Source organism: Microcebus murinus, chromosome 1 (assembly GCF_040939455.1).
Source record: "Microcebus murinus isolate Inina chromosome 1, M.murinus_Inina_mat1.0, whole genome shotgun sequence".
Classification (NCBI taxonomy): Eukaryota; Metazoa; Chordata; class Mammalia; order Primates; family Cheirogaleidae; genus Microcebus; species Microcebus murinus.
Genome location: NC_134104.1, coordinates 92,582,352 through 92,595,636, shown reverse-complemented (window position 1 = coordinate 92,595,636; position 13,285 = coordinate 92,582,352). Strand labels below are relative to the sequence as shown.

Sequence of the window (13,285 nt, the reverse complement as noted above, 5' to 3'; positions counted from 1 at the left end):
CTTACTATATAGATGACAAAACTGAGATTTATGAAGTTGGAAATAAACATTTCATAGAAAAGTTTATTCTGTGCTTATTTGTATCCTGGTATAATAAATCAAGACCTAAGTCAAATAAGAGCCATTATATTTGTAATTTTTTGTCTACCTAGGGATATTACCTGCCTGTTAAATTTAATTGTCCTTAAAGGGTTTCTATTTTAGCCTTGACAGGAAATTCCTGGTATAGACAATGAGGCATCTTTTCCTTTAATTAAATCTTCTATGTATAAGTGTAGGTCAGGTTTTCAGAAGAATATATGGTCTTTTATATAATTTTTACTAAGAGTATTCTAGAATTCTGTTATAATTTGACTGTGGAGAGTTCTTCTAAGATCACAAGTCTTCATGTTCATTGCTGAGTTTTCAAGTAAGGAGCATCCAACAAATTGGTTGATACAGGCCTGGCTGTAGAAATGGACTAAATAGAATGCTGACACTCTATATTATTGAGTATCTTCAAGCTCTTTAAAAGGCAACCCAACAAGCAAAATCATGAAGATAATTCATTTTTAAAAAAACACACTACTTATTATAAATTCAAGTGAATACAGATTTTGCACCCAAAGTGATAAAATTGTGCAACCATGACAGGGAGTATATAAAAAGAAAAGAAAGGTAGTAGGAACCTTTTAGCCTTAACTTTAAAGACATTTTTCCAATTATTGTGCTATTTTTTCTGAAAGCATGCTTATTCCAAAGAAGTTACAAAACAGGCAAGTACAGAATGACAAAACAAAACCATCCTCCACAATCGTTTTATTCAAAGTTTGTCACTGTTGGTATATTTGACTATGTCTTTCCATTTATCTAGTAAGAACATATATTGATAGATGAGTAGATATGTATGGAATTACCATTATATATGTAAATGTAAGTAATAAGCACACCCTTAATTTGTCAGGACACAGAGGTAAAAAAATATTCTTCTGGAATATGATTATTAATTGCTATACAGTGTTTCTTGGTTTGGATGTGTTATAATTGACTTAAAATTCTATTGCTTGATATGTAAATAGTTTCTATTTTTCCTCCTTTAGTATTAAAAAAAATACATAAGTCATTATGTACATTGTGATTATATCCTTAGGATATAGTCTTGAAAGTAGAATTGCTGTAGAGAAAAGTGTATGCACATTCCGATATTAGTAACCACTTGGATTTCAGAAAGTCTTTCTAAGTTTGTGCTTTTACTAGCAAAGTGTGGTATATCCTTTTTGCCATACCTCTACAATTCCTACATATTAGCATTGATTTTAATGTTTGTAAATCAGGTGGAAAAAGAGTAGTATTAATTTTAGTTTTATTTACTGAGATTCAAAATTTGATATTTATTGGGCATTTGCATTTCTTTTTTTCAATTAATTTTATTTCATTAGACCAAATTTCTGCTTGGGAATATTAGCCTTTTCCTTGTTGATTATAGTAACTTTATATTATATTAATGATTTTTACCTTTTGCCTTATATGTGTCAATATTGTTTTTTTCTTATTTGTCTTTGAGTTTTGGTCATTCTAAATGAGAAATTTTAAAGTTCATATGGGGAAATCTATCAGCATTTTCCTTTATGCTTTTTACCCCTGATATTATTCTAGTTTCAAAAATAGAAAATGTTTTTGTAAAATATCTTTAGCTATTTTATGTGCTACTAAATTTCTTTCTGAGCAAAAGCGATTTTAAGTCTTTTTTGTGTCATTTTTATATATTAATAATTTGACCAACAAAACCACTAATTGTCTTTTATTCCTTAACTCCTGCCAATATATAAGTCCCATCTTATAAGTTTGATTTGAAAAAGATCAAATTTAGTTTGGCATCTGTTAACAATGGGGATAATTTTTAGGTTTAAATAGACACATGTGGACTGGGACCCTTACACATGATATTCATTATTTGACTACTTCAGGATTAAAACTGGGTATCTTAGTTTTATTTAATATAATCTCACAGAGATACTCATATTCCTTATGAGTACAAATCTTTGCATTCAACTCCACTATAACCAGATTGACAGTCTAGCAAAGAGATTTTCAAATATTTTTAGTAACAGAACTAACTATTTTATTCAAACAAATTTTAAGTTGAGAGCCATCCAATATGTAAAACAGATTAAAGCAGTTTTTCACGTATTGAGTTGGAGGTGATATGCTAGGGTGCTCTTCCTTCTCATACTCCTCTCCATCTCTGTTCACACCTTCCCTGAGGCAGCTCTGTGAATCCTTAAGGATATGAAGCCAAGTCTTTCAGACCAGGTGAAGGAATAGGTTATAGGAAAGACTCGTGTATGTAGAAAGCATGTGTTTGGTCCAAAAGTATGTTATTTTCTAACCATGAAAACCAAACATTATTTTTGTTTTAAAATATCTGCAAAGCACAACAAAACACAGAGGAAAGAAATCACAGATGATACAAACAAGTGGAGAAACATGTCATGGTCATGGATCAATAGAATCAACATTGTTAAAATGTCTATACTACCCAAAATAATTTATAGGTTCAGTGCAATTCCCATCAAAATACCAACATCATATTTCACAGATCTAGGAAAAAATAATTATATGCTTTGTGTGGAAACAGAAAAGAGCCCAAATAGCCAAAGCAATCTTAAGCAAAAGGAACAAATCAGGAGGGATCACATTATCAGACTTCAAACTATACTATAAGACTATAGTAACTAAATCAGCATGGCATTGACACAAATATAGAGAAATAGACCAATGGAACAGAACAGAAAACCCAGATATAAAACTACTCACATATAGCCAACTGATTTTTGACAAAGCAGACAACAATATACACTGGGGAAAAGAATCCCTATTTAATAAATGGTACTGAAAAATTGGATAGCCACATGCACAAGAATAAAACAAGATCCATATCTCTTAATCTCTCATCATTCACAAAAATTAATTCAAGATGCATAAAGGATTTATTTATTTGTTTATTTTTTGAGACAGAGTCTCACTCTGTTGCCCAGGCTAGAATGCCATGGTGTCAGCCTAGCTCACAGCAACCTCAAACCCCTGGGCTCAAGCAATACTTCTGCCTCAGCCTCCCAAGTAGCTTGGACTACAGGCATGTGCCACCATACCCAGCTAATTTTTTCGATATATTTTTAGTTGTTAGGCTAATTTCTTTCTCTTTTTAGTAGAGACAAGATTTCGCTCTTGCTTAGGACTGGTCTCAAACTCCTGACCTCAAGCCATCCTTCTGCCTCTGCCTCCCAGAATGTTAGGATTACAGGTATAAACACCGTTTATGGCATGACACCATAAGAATTATAGAAGAAAATGTGGGAAAAACTCTTCTAGACATTGGCCTAGGCAAAGAATTTATGAAGAAGACCCCCATGGCAATCACAGCAACAACAAAAATAAATAAATGGGACTTGATTAAATTAAAAAGCTTCTGCATAGCCAAGGAAATAATCAACAGAGCAAATAGACAACATATAGAATAAGAGAAAATATTTAATGCTATACATCTAATACAGAATTAATAACCAGAATCTACAAAGAATTCAAGCAAATCAGCAAAAAAATAAAAAAATAAACTCCATTAAAAAGTGGACAATAGACATGAACAGAAGCTTTTCAAAAAAAAGATAGAAAAATGGCCAATAAACATATGAAAAAATGCTCAACGTCACTAATCAGGAAAATGCAAGTTAAAACCACAATGAGCTATCACTTTACTCCAGTCAGTATGGCCTTTATTAAAAGGTCCAAAAACAATAGATGCTGGCATGTGTGCAGAGAGAAAGGAATGCTTATACTGTTGGTGGGACTGCAAATTAGTACAACCTGTATGGAAAATAGTATGAAAATTCCTCAAAGAGCTAAAAATAGATCTACCATTTGATCCAATAATCCCACTACTGAGTATTTACTCAAAGGTAAAGAAGTCATTTTATCAAGAAGACACCTGCACTCTAGTGTCTATTGCAGCACAACTCACAATTGCAAAGATGTGGTATCCACCCAAGTGCTCATCAATTCATGAGTGGATTAACAAAATATGATATATGTATACCATGGAGTACTACTTGGCCATAAAAAAGGATCAATGAATGCCTTTGGCAGCAATTTGGATGGAACTGGAGACCCTTATCCTAAGTGAAATATCTAAAGAATGGAAAAACAATAACACATGTACTCACTACTAAATTGGAACTAACCAATGAGCCACTTGTGCATAAAGGGAAGTAAAACTCAACAGAAATCAACCAGGGGGGAGGAGAAAAAAGAGGATGGGAAAAATCTTTTCTAAAGGTCACAATGAAGAATATCTACGTCTAAGGCTGTCTTATAACCATGACTCAAACATTATAAAAAGTGATTCATGTAACCAAAATTATCTGTGTTTGGTAATACTTTGAAAATAAAATAAAATAAAATAATAAAACAAAATAAAAAATTTTGTATTTATTTCAAGAAAATCTAGGCAGAGGCAATCTGACCTAGCTTTCCACTAAATTAATAATATGTTATGTTAAGTCTTACATTTTAATACAAGTCAACATTAGTGAAGAATTGATGAAAATTTTGGCATTTTTGGAAAACCTACTGTTGAAGACTTTGTCTTGTTTTATCCAATGACCCTTATATTCAATACTTATGTAAGAAATTTCTTAAAAATTTAAGGGCAGCAAAATTCTGTCCCTCCTGAAAACAAATATTTTCTTTTGAATAGGCACTAAAAATTATATAACTTGTTTTATTCTCTTTTTTTAATTACCCGTCAGAAATCTCAGACGTATTTTTTTAAATAATGATGGCACAAACAATATTATAACAAAAATAAAAACATTAAAAGATATCACTCTACCACTGTTATATATCAAATTATTTTTTAAATCTTTTCAAACTCTCCCCATAAGAATGTATAGCTTTTAGAGTTACAATGAAAACACAGAAACAATTTGTGATCCATTTCCATATAACTATTTCCCAGGTTGTTTTATAAGTCATCCCAACCACTTACAGTGACCGCATCGAAGTGATACCTTTAATTAGCTTAATTATTTCCATATTGAACATTTAAGTTGTTACATAAGTTTTTACTTAATATAATATATATGACCTTCTTTTTAATGACTATACTTTTTTGAATAAGCATAATTTCATATGATCTCAGCAGTACATTATGAGGTCTGCATGATATTATATGTAGAAATGTCCCTCCTTCACACATGTAACACAGTCCAATTTCTTCAAAATATATTTTTGGATAAATTCATAAGAGTTGAATCATGGGACTCCTGATACCTGACCTATTCCAACATAGCTTCTCTTTTTCAGCAAACTGAGCTTAGAAAATAATATCCAAACTTGTACATAAACTTACACTTGAATATCTCTTAGAAAGTCAATCATTACTGATCTTTCTGATATCCTGCGGCACAAAACACAGGACTCAATTATAAAGTCTTATATTCTTTGTTAATTACTTCGTGTTTCTTACTTATAAATTACTGCCTTGTTGATTGAGTCAGATGTAAAAAAAAGAAGAAGAAGAAAAAGAAGAAGAAGAACAACAACAACATAAAGTTGCAGTTAATGAATTTTTCATTGGAATATCATAAGGGAAAATAAGGAGGTTGAAGAAACAGTATGAATAGTCCTTTTCTTTCTGACTATGATGGGCTAAAGAGTAGCCTACCAATTCTTTTGCTGAGAACAACTAGAGAAATTGAATGTGATATTAAAAAAAATCACTCATCTGAAGATATCAAATAATAACATGGCAGCCAGCAAAGTCAAGGATGCGAGTTTTCCCCTCAAAGGATTAATTCTTAAGTGACACAGTGGGAAAGGCTGACAAGGTGAGAACAAAGTGGCTGCTAATAGAGAGAAACGATATATGGATCAGTCAGGAGTCTCACTGGGATGAGGACACATACATTGGAATTCAGAACAAACATGAAAGCCAAAATTTGAGAAATCAAGATACTGGAAAGAAGGTGTACCAGCCAGGGTACAGTGAGAGACAGAACCACAGAGGCATTTGCTTAGAGAGAAAAAAAAAAAAAAACTATGAAGAATTATTAATTAGAAACTAGAGATAAAGTACTAAGAGGGGGAAAAAATGTTGAAGAATATAGGAATACCAGATGTAGGTAATTGCTACTGTGTCTAGGACTCAAGGAGAGTATCCAAGAAAGAAACAAACTTGGAAGCATACCCCCAGATTTCCAGCCATACTGAAATTCATCTCACTGGGGAGGGTGTGGCCATGGCTCATTGGATGGCAGGAAAGTTTGCTAAGATGCTGCTGGCCAGGGATGGTGGGCAGAAATCTGCCCACTGGAGTGGCAGTGAGGGTATCTGGGAGGCTGCCTGCTGCAGTACTCATGGAACTTGCTGCAGTATATGCACCACCAGGTTGTTCATGCCACTGGCAGAGTAGCTGCTTGCTAATCAATCAGCTAGGAAGCAGCTTGCTGGCAGCCACAGTGTACAAGCCTGAAAAACCAAAACATTGGCACCGAAGTGAGAGGTCCTTTCCTCTTGAAGCATTCCTCCAGTGTCTAAATAATAGGTCTCACAAACCTGTGGAATTACTAGGAAGAAAAACCAGTGAACACGGAGTATGTAAAAAAATAATAATGGAAGCAATTTCTCTAAAACCGAAAGATATCAAACCACAAATCAAAATGCACTATTACAACAGCAATAAACCAGAATATATTCCTCCTGTCTAACTGTAACATTTTACCCATTGATCAACCAAAGGGAAAATCTTAAAAGCAGACAGAGAAAAGCAGTCATCTTATTTTCAAAAGAGATTTAAAGGATGATGGTATGACACTATTCAGATGCTTAAAAAAAAACTCCTAGAATTCTATTCCACTGAAAATACTCTTCAAAACCACAAATGTAATAAATGGGAGAGACAGGCAAATCTGCACAGAAGAGTTCCAAATAATTTATGTGGATACTCCACCCTCAAAGAAGAGGACCGTAACTCTTCACTTTTTTAAGGGTAGCTGTGCATAATGACTTTTTTCTAAAGAGTATGGAAAGGGGAAAAAATAGACTAATCTTATCACTCTAAAATGAAGAAACCTGACAAATATTGTATCAGCTAGGTGATCAAGGTTAACATCAACAGTGCTAAGTCATGTTGACATGAAAATGGCACTTTACCTCTGTGGTCTTCCTCTTCAGAACACATAATCCCAGTCTAAAATAAGAAAAGCACCCCCAAAAATCCAAATTGAGAGACATTTTATAAGATGCCTTGCCAGTACTCCTCAAAACTGTTAAGGTCATAAAAAATCAGGAAAGTCTAAGAAACTGTCATAGCTAAGAAGAACCTAAGGAGACAAGACAACTAAACGTAATATGATATTCTGAAAGAGATCCTGGGACCAAAAGAAGGACAATAGGCAAAAACTAAGGCAAACTGAATAAAGTATGGACTAGTTAATAATAATGAATTAACATTGGCTCATTAACTATAGAAAATGTATTGTACTAATATAAGCTGTTCATAAAACTGAAATATGGGAGATGTATGAGGTTTATGGAAACTCTACTTATGTTTGCAGTTTTTCTCTAAAACTGTTCTAAAATAAAAACCTTAAAAATTACGATGAAAAAATGTCATTTCCTGACAAAATATGGGAAAAAAAATTCTTGCCAGCAGATATATATGACAAGAAATACAGTTTTCAGGCTAAGTAAAATTACTCCAGACGAAGCAGAGAAGTGCGAGAAGCAATAATGAATACCAGAAAAGGTAAAAATGTGGATAAACCTAAGTTACTATTGACTATATAAAATAACAACAAAGTCTTAAGTCTGAAATTAAAATACATAATATCAATAATGTAAACAGTAGGAAAAGCTTAAAGGGAATTAAAAAGTAATGTTCTAGTACTGTCTCAGAAGTGAGTAAAGTCCTAATTTATATTAGACTTTAACCATACATGTAATATCTAGGATAACCACTATAAAAAAGAATAATAAAAGAATAGAAATGTGTAACTGATAGTCTAATAAGGAGGGCAAATAGAACATTGAAAACAATAAATTTAAAGGAAAGTAAGAGTAGAAGTGAAAAGTAATATAAAATATATGGGAACTATAAAAATAGTGAAATGGTAAATTTAATTCAAATATGTCAGTAATTATAATAAAAAATTAATGATATAATACCAGGATTAAAAGTCAGACATAGTTGAAATATATTAAAATAATGTATACACATACATATATATAGAGAGAGATAATTTCTCAAATATATGGGTATAAAAAAGTTAAAAGTAAAGTTTAGAAAATGAAATGTCATGCAAACTAACCAAAAGAAAACTAATATAGCTATACTAATCTTTCAAAAAGTCAACTTTAATGAAAGAAGTATAGCTAGACCTAAACAGGAACATTTCATAATAACAAAGGGTTAATCTGCTAGAGACCTGTGGCATTTTCAAATTTGTAAGCTCCTCATAATAGAGCTTCAAATTATATAAAACAAAAATTGCAGTCATAAAAGGGCTTATGTAAAATCAGATAAGCAGATTTTACTATGTCTCTGTCACTGATAGAACAAATATATGAAAAAAATTTTAAAGATATACAAATGATTAACAAATCAAACTAATCAAATATATATTTTTACATATTTGAAATAAAATACATATTATATATTATATATACATGCACATATATATATATACAGAAACAATAGTATCTGACAATTGCAGAATGCACATTATTTCCAGTAAACCAAATTGATCATGTGCTAGAATATAAAGCAAGCCTTAACAAATTTTAAAGAATTGAAATCATGCAGAGTATATCCTCTGTTCACTGTGGAATTAATCTAGCATTTCATAATAACAAGATGATGTTTCAAAAACCCCCAAAATATACTTCAAAATAACCCAAAAAAGAAATGTTAATGTAGATTAGGAAATAGTTTGAGTTGAATGATAATTAAAATATGTGTGGTGTGCAGCTAATACTTTATTTTTAGAAAAATGAACATGTTAATGTGATATGCTCTAAGAAAGCTGTTGTCAGTTTCTTCCTTCCCAGGACACACAAGTAATTCTCCCATTGAGAGGAGTAATTCCTCCCCCTCCTGGAATCCCAGCTGGTCTGAGACTGCTTTAACTAACAAATACCTTCAAAATGATTCTATGTGACTTACAAGGCTACATCTTAAAAGCCTTGCGGCTTTTGTTTGGATCTATTGTGATGGTCTCTCTGGGGGATGGGAGTCACCATGCAAAATGTCTCTACCCTGAGAAAGCCAAAGGTAAGCATGTGGACAGGCTGCATGGAGAGAGAGAGAGAGAGTGACACCTGACCAGCCAACCATATTCCAACTATCTCAGTCCAAATCCCAATATGAGTGAAAAAGCTTCCATGCAAGGTTAGCCCCAGCAACCAGCTGACTTCTACCGTCTGTGGGATCTCACGTGAGGATTGACCCAGTTGGTTTTTACCCAAGTTGAGAATCCCTAGACATGTGAAAGATAGTAAGTTGTCTGTTTAAACCACTTAGTGTTGGGGTGGTTTGTCATACACTTATAGACAACCAGAAATACTTTTTTAAAAGGCTAAAAATCAATGATCTAAATTTCTATCTCAAGAACTTAGAAGCAGAATAGTGAAATAATTCCAAAGAAAGCAGAATGAAGGCAATGGTAAAGATCATAGCACAAATTAATGAAATGGAAAAATGTGCAATGCTGAAAAATCAATAGACCCAAAAGTTTTTTCCTGGGAAAGATTAAAGTAGATAGGTGATGGATAGGTGAGATAGGTAAGTAGATAAAACTGATAAATGTCTAGCAAAGCTGATCAAGAAAAAAACAGAAAGCACACATTATAAATTTCAGAAGTAGGCAAGGGGACCTCATCACAAATTAGACAGGCATTTAAAAATAGTATGAGAATTGTGTTATGAACAACTTAACAGTAATACATCTGAACATTTATTTTAAATGGAAAAATTCTGTGAAACACATAGTTTATCCAACGTATTTAAATGAAAATAGGAATGTTCTTATATCTATTAAAGAAATGGAATCTGTAATAGAAAGCCTTCAGACACGCACACACACACACACACACACACACACACATATACACACACACCCCATCCCATGCCCCAGATAGCATTTATAAATGAACACTTTCAAACATTTAAGTAAGAAATAGCTCCAATCTTGCACAGATTTTTTCAGAGAATATAAGAAGATGACACATTTCCAACTTGTTTTTTTGTATCCAAGTATGACCTGGGTGCCAAAATCTTGCGAGAATATTACCAACAAGAAAAAATGCAGGCAAATCTCTCTGTGAATAGAGTCGCGAAAATCCTAAACAAAATATTAGCTAGCTGAACCCAGACATATATAAGAGGGTAGTATATTATGACCCGGTTTATTTCAGGGATGCAAAGATCAATTATGTTATTAATCTCATTAACATAATTAATAAGAAAAAGATATCTAATTATAGATTCAGAAAAAGCAGCAAATAAAACTTAACACCTATTCATGATACAAATATCTGAGAAACTAGGAGTGGAAAGGAACTTTTTAATCTGATAAAACATACACATACGTGCACACACACACACACTCTACAATATACCTCATACTCACTGTGAAATGTTAAAAACTCTGCTTCTGGGATCTGAAGCAAGAAAAGGACGACTGTTGCCACCACTTCTATTTAACATTCTGCTTGAGGATTCAGAAGTAAAAGAACCAATATTTTAAGATTGGACAAATGGAAAAAATATTTGAACCATCATTTCAACAAGATGTTATCCAAATGGCTAATAACTTGAAAATATGCTTAAACAAATTATTCATTGGAAAATGTAAACTAAAATCTCAATGTGATGCTATTATAAACTCCCAGAAGAACTAAAATGGCAAAACAGAATATACAAATGTTGACAAGAATGAGTAACATGTGGTCTCTAATATATCAATGATGGGAGTATAAATTAGAATGCATGGCCCTCCATATACATGGAGGGCCAATTTTAATAACACAGTATTTGAATCCTGTGAATGCTGTATTTTGGTTCTATGTTTGGTTGCAGATGCTGAACCTGTCAATGTGGAGGGCTGACTATTTATTGAAAAAAATCTGCATATAAGTGGGCCTGCACAGTTCAAATCTATGTTGTTCATGGGTCAACTGTATCGCTCAACAGAAATACATACCTAAGTTCACTGAAGACATATTTGAGAATGTTTATGGCTGCACTCTTCACAAAAGCCAAAAATAAGAAAATATCCAAATGCTCCTTAGCTGTGAAATGAATAAATATTGTGGTATATTCATAGAAAATGATAACATACAGGAATAAGAATGAATAAGGTATAAGTATATGCAAAAACATGGGTGTATCATCTCATAAATAGAATACTGAATGAAATATGCCAGGCACACAAAAAATACACACAGTATAATTTTACTTATGTATAGTTCAAAAAGCCAAAACTAACCTATATTGATTAATGACTGGGATAGTTGTTACCTTCAGTGAGGCATGGTACTTCTCAGGTGCTAGTAATGTTCTGGCATAGCATTGCAGTTGTCTTGGTATTTTCTATTTCTGAAACTTCACCAAAGTGTATACTTAAGAATTATATACTTTTCTGTGTGTATGGCATACCTCAGTGAAAAGTTAAAACAAGCAAAAGCAGTCTCAACAGCTGTGTAGCCAGGGGTCAGACAAAATCAGTTATACCCAGTCAAGATGCACTGTAGCTCTCTGCCTGTTACTTCATTGTTCTTTTGGTATTGGTTGTTTTCTGCTCTCATGGTTGCACAGTTTGGTGACACACTTCCTTTTTGTCTATGCTTTGACTTTGCTGCTTCTGTTGTTCTAACCAACCTATTCTCCCTGTCCTTCTCTCTGACCCCCTCTTCCGTCTTCTCCCCTCCATTGCTGCCCTCCTCTTCTTCTGTCCCTTCTCCATCCTCTCTCGCTTCCAGTCACACTCACTTCACGAGGCAAGAATCTATCAAGTCAGCTAGTCAACATGGTGTAGAGGTACCTCTTTTGAGCTATGGTACTAAGTCACCTTATGGGCCACTACCAAACCTGCAAATGGGCTGGAATACTTATCAGCTGTTAGCTGGACGAAGGAAATAAATAAAATTGAGCCGTATCTGTAAAAATGACCTTTGGACCCAGGCTTGGAAGGGGTCTGTGAGCATATCCAGTACATGGACACAATCAAATCACACTTCTGTGTAGTCCCCCAACTCCAGCTAGATTTTAACCATTGGAAACCATGGAACTGCCTTTGTACATTTCTCTCTCTGTCTAGTACAATGCTAAATATGCAGTGGTAGGTGCTTAACGTTTGTTTATTTGAGAAGCCAAGAACAACATATTTAATAGATAAGTAGGTGACCTAGTGTTTTGACTCTCTGGTTTCTCTCTTTGTTCTCAATCACATACTCAAATGATGAGTTGGATGTGAAATTTTTGAATCTGTACCCTAAGCCTCCAAAATCCATAAGACTAGAAAACTTCTTAGCTCACTGTTTAAATGTGATATTTCAGATACCAAAGATTACGACTTGTATCTTTCTTCACATTAAAATTACAGTGCATTAGCTCTAATTAAAATGAGATATCATTTTATCTCATTTAATCTGAGGTCAGAGAATGAGGTCATTCTGTGATGGTTCATTTGTAGGAAAGCCACTGAAGTTTCTTTTTGTGTGTCTGGTAACAGGAGGCTACTTCTGTTTAACTATTCAATCACAGATATAAATGAATGTACCATTGACAATGCTGGCTGTCAGGACCAATGCTGTAATACAATTGGCAGTTATTACTGCACATGTCAAGCTGGCCAGAAGTTGGAAGAAGATGGCAGAGGATGTGACGGTAACAGTTAGGACTGTCTGCTTACTGATAAGGAAAGAGAGAACATTTATGTAATGCAAAAGAGAAGGTTTGTCTTTTATCCAGAGCCAGTTGAAGTGCCTGTATTGAATGTTGTCAAGAGCACAGATCTTCCTCTCATGTCTAGATTACAAAATTGTAACCCTAAGAACACTTCAAGTAGCTTATTATGGGAAACATATGATTATACGCTGGTTTGGTTGTGTCATGTTCTGATTATGGAATTTCAAGCGTTCATTTAAATCCCTGGGTAAAGTACATATTTTTGAAAGCATTTCATTTAATTCTAAAATAAAAATGGTGCTTATCATAAAATACTCATATGTTGCTACAATAGAAATGGAG

At 33.4% G+C, this 13,285-nt stretch overlaps 1 pseudogene; it reads left to right on the top strand.

Annotated features, from left to right (window-relative positions):
- Positions 1 to 13,285, top strand: part of LOC105879163 (EGF-like and EMI domain-containing protein 1) — a 551,225-nt pseudogene that overhangs the window by 380,088 nt on the left and 157,852 nt on the right.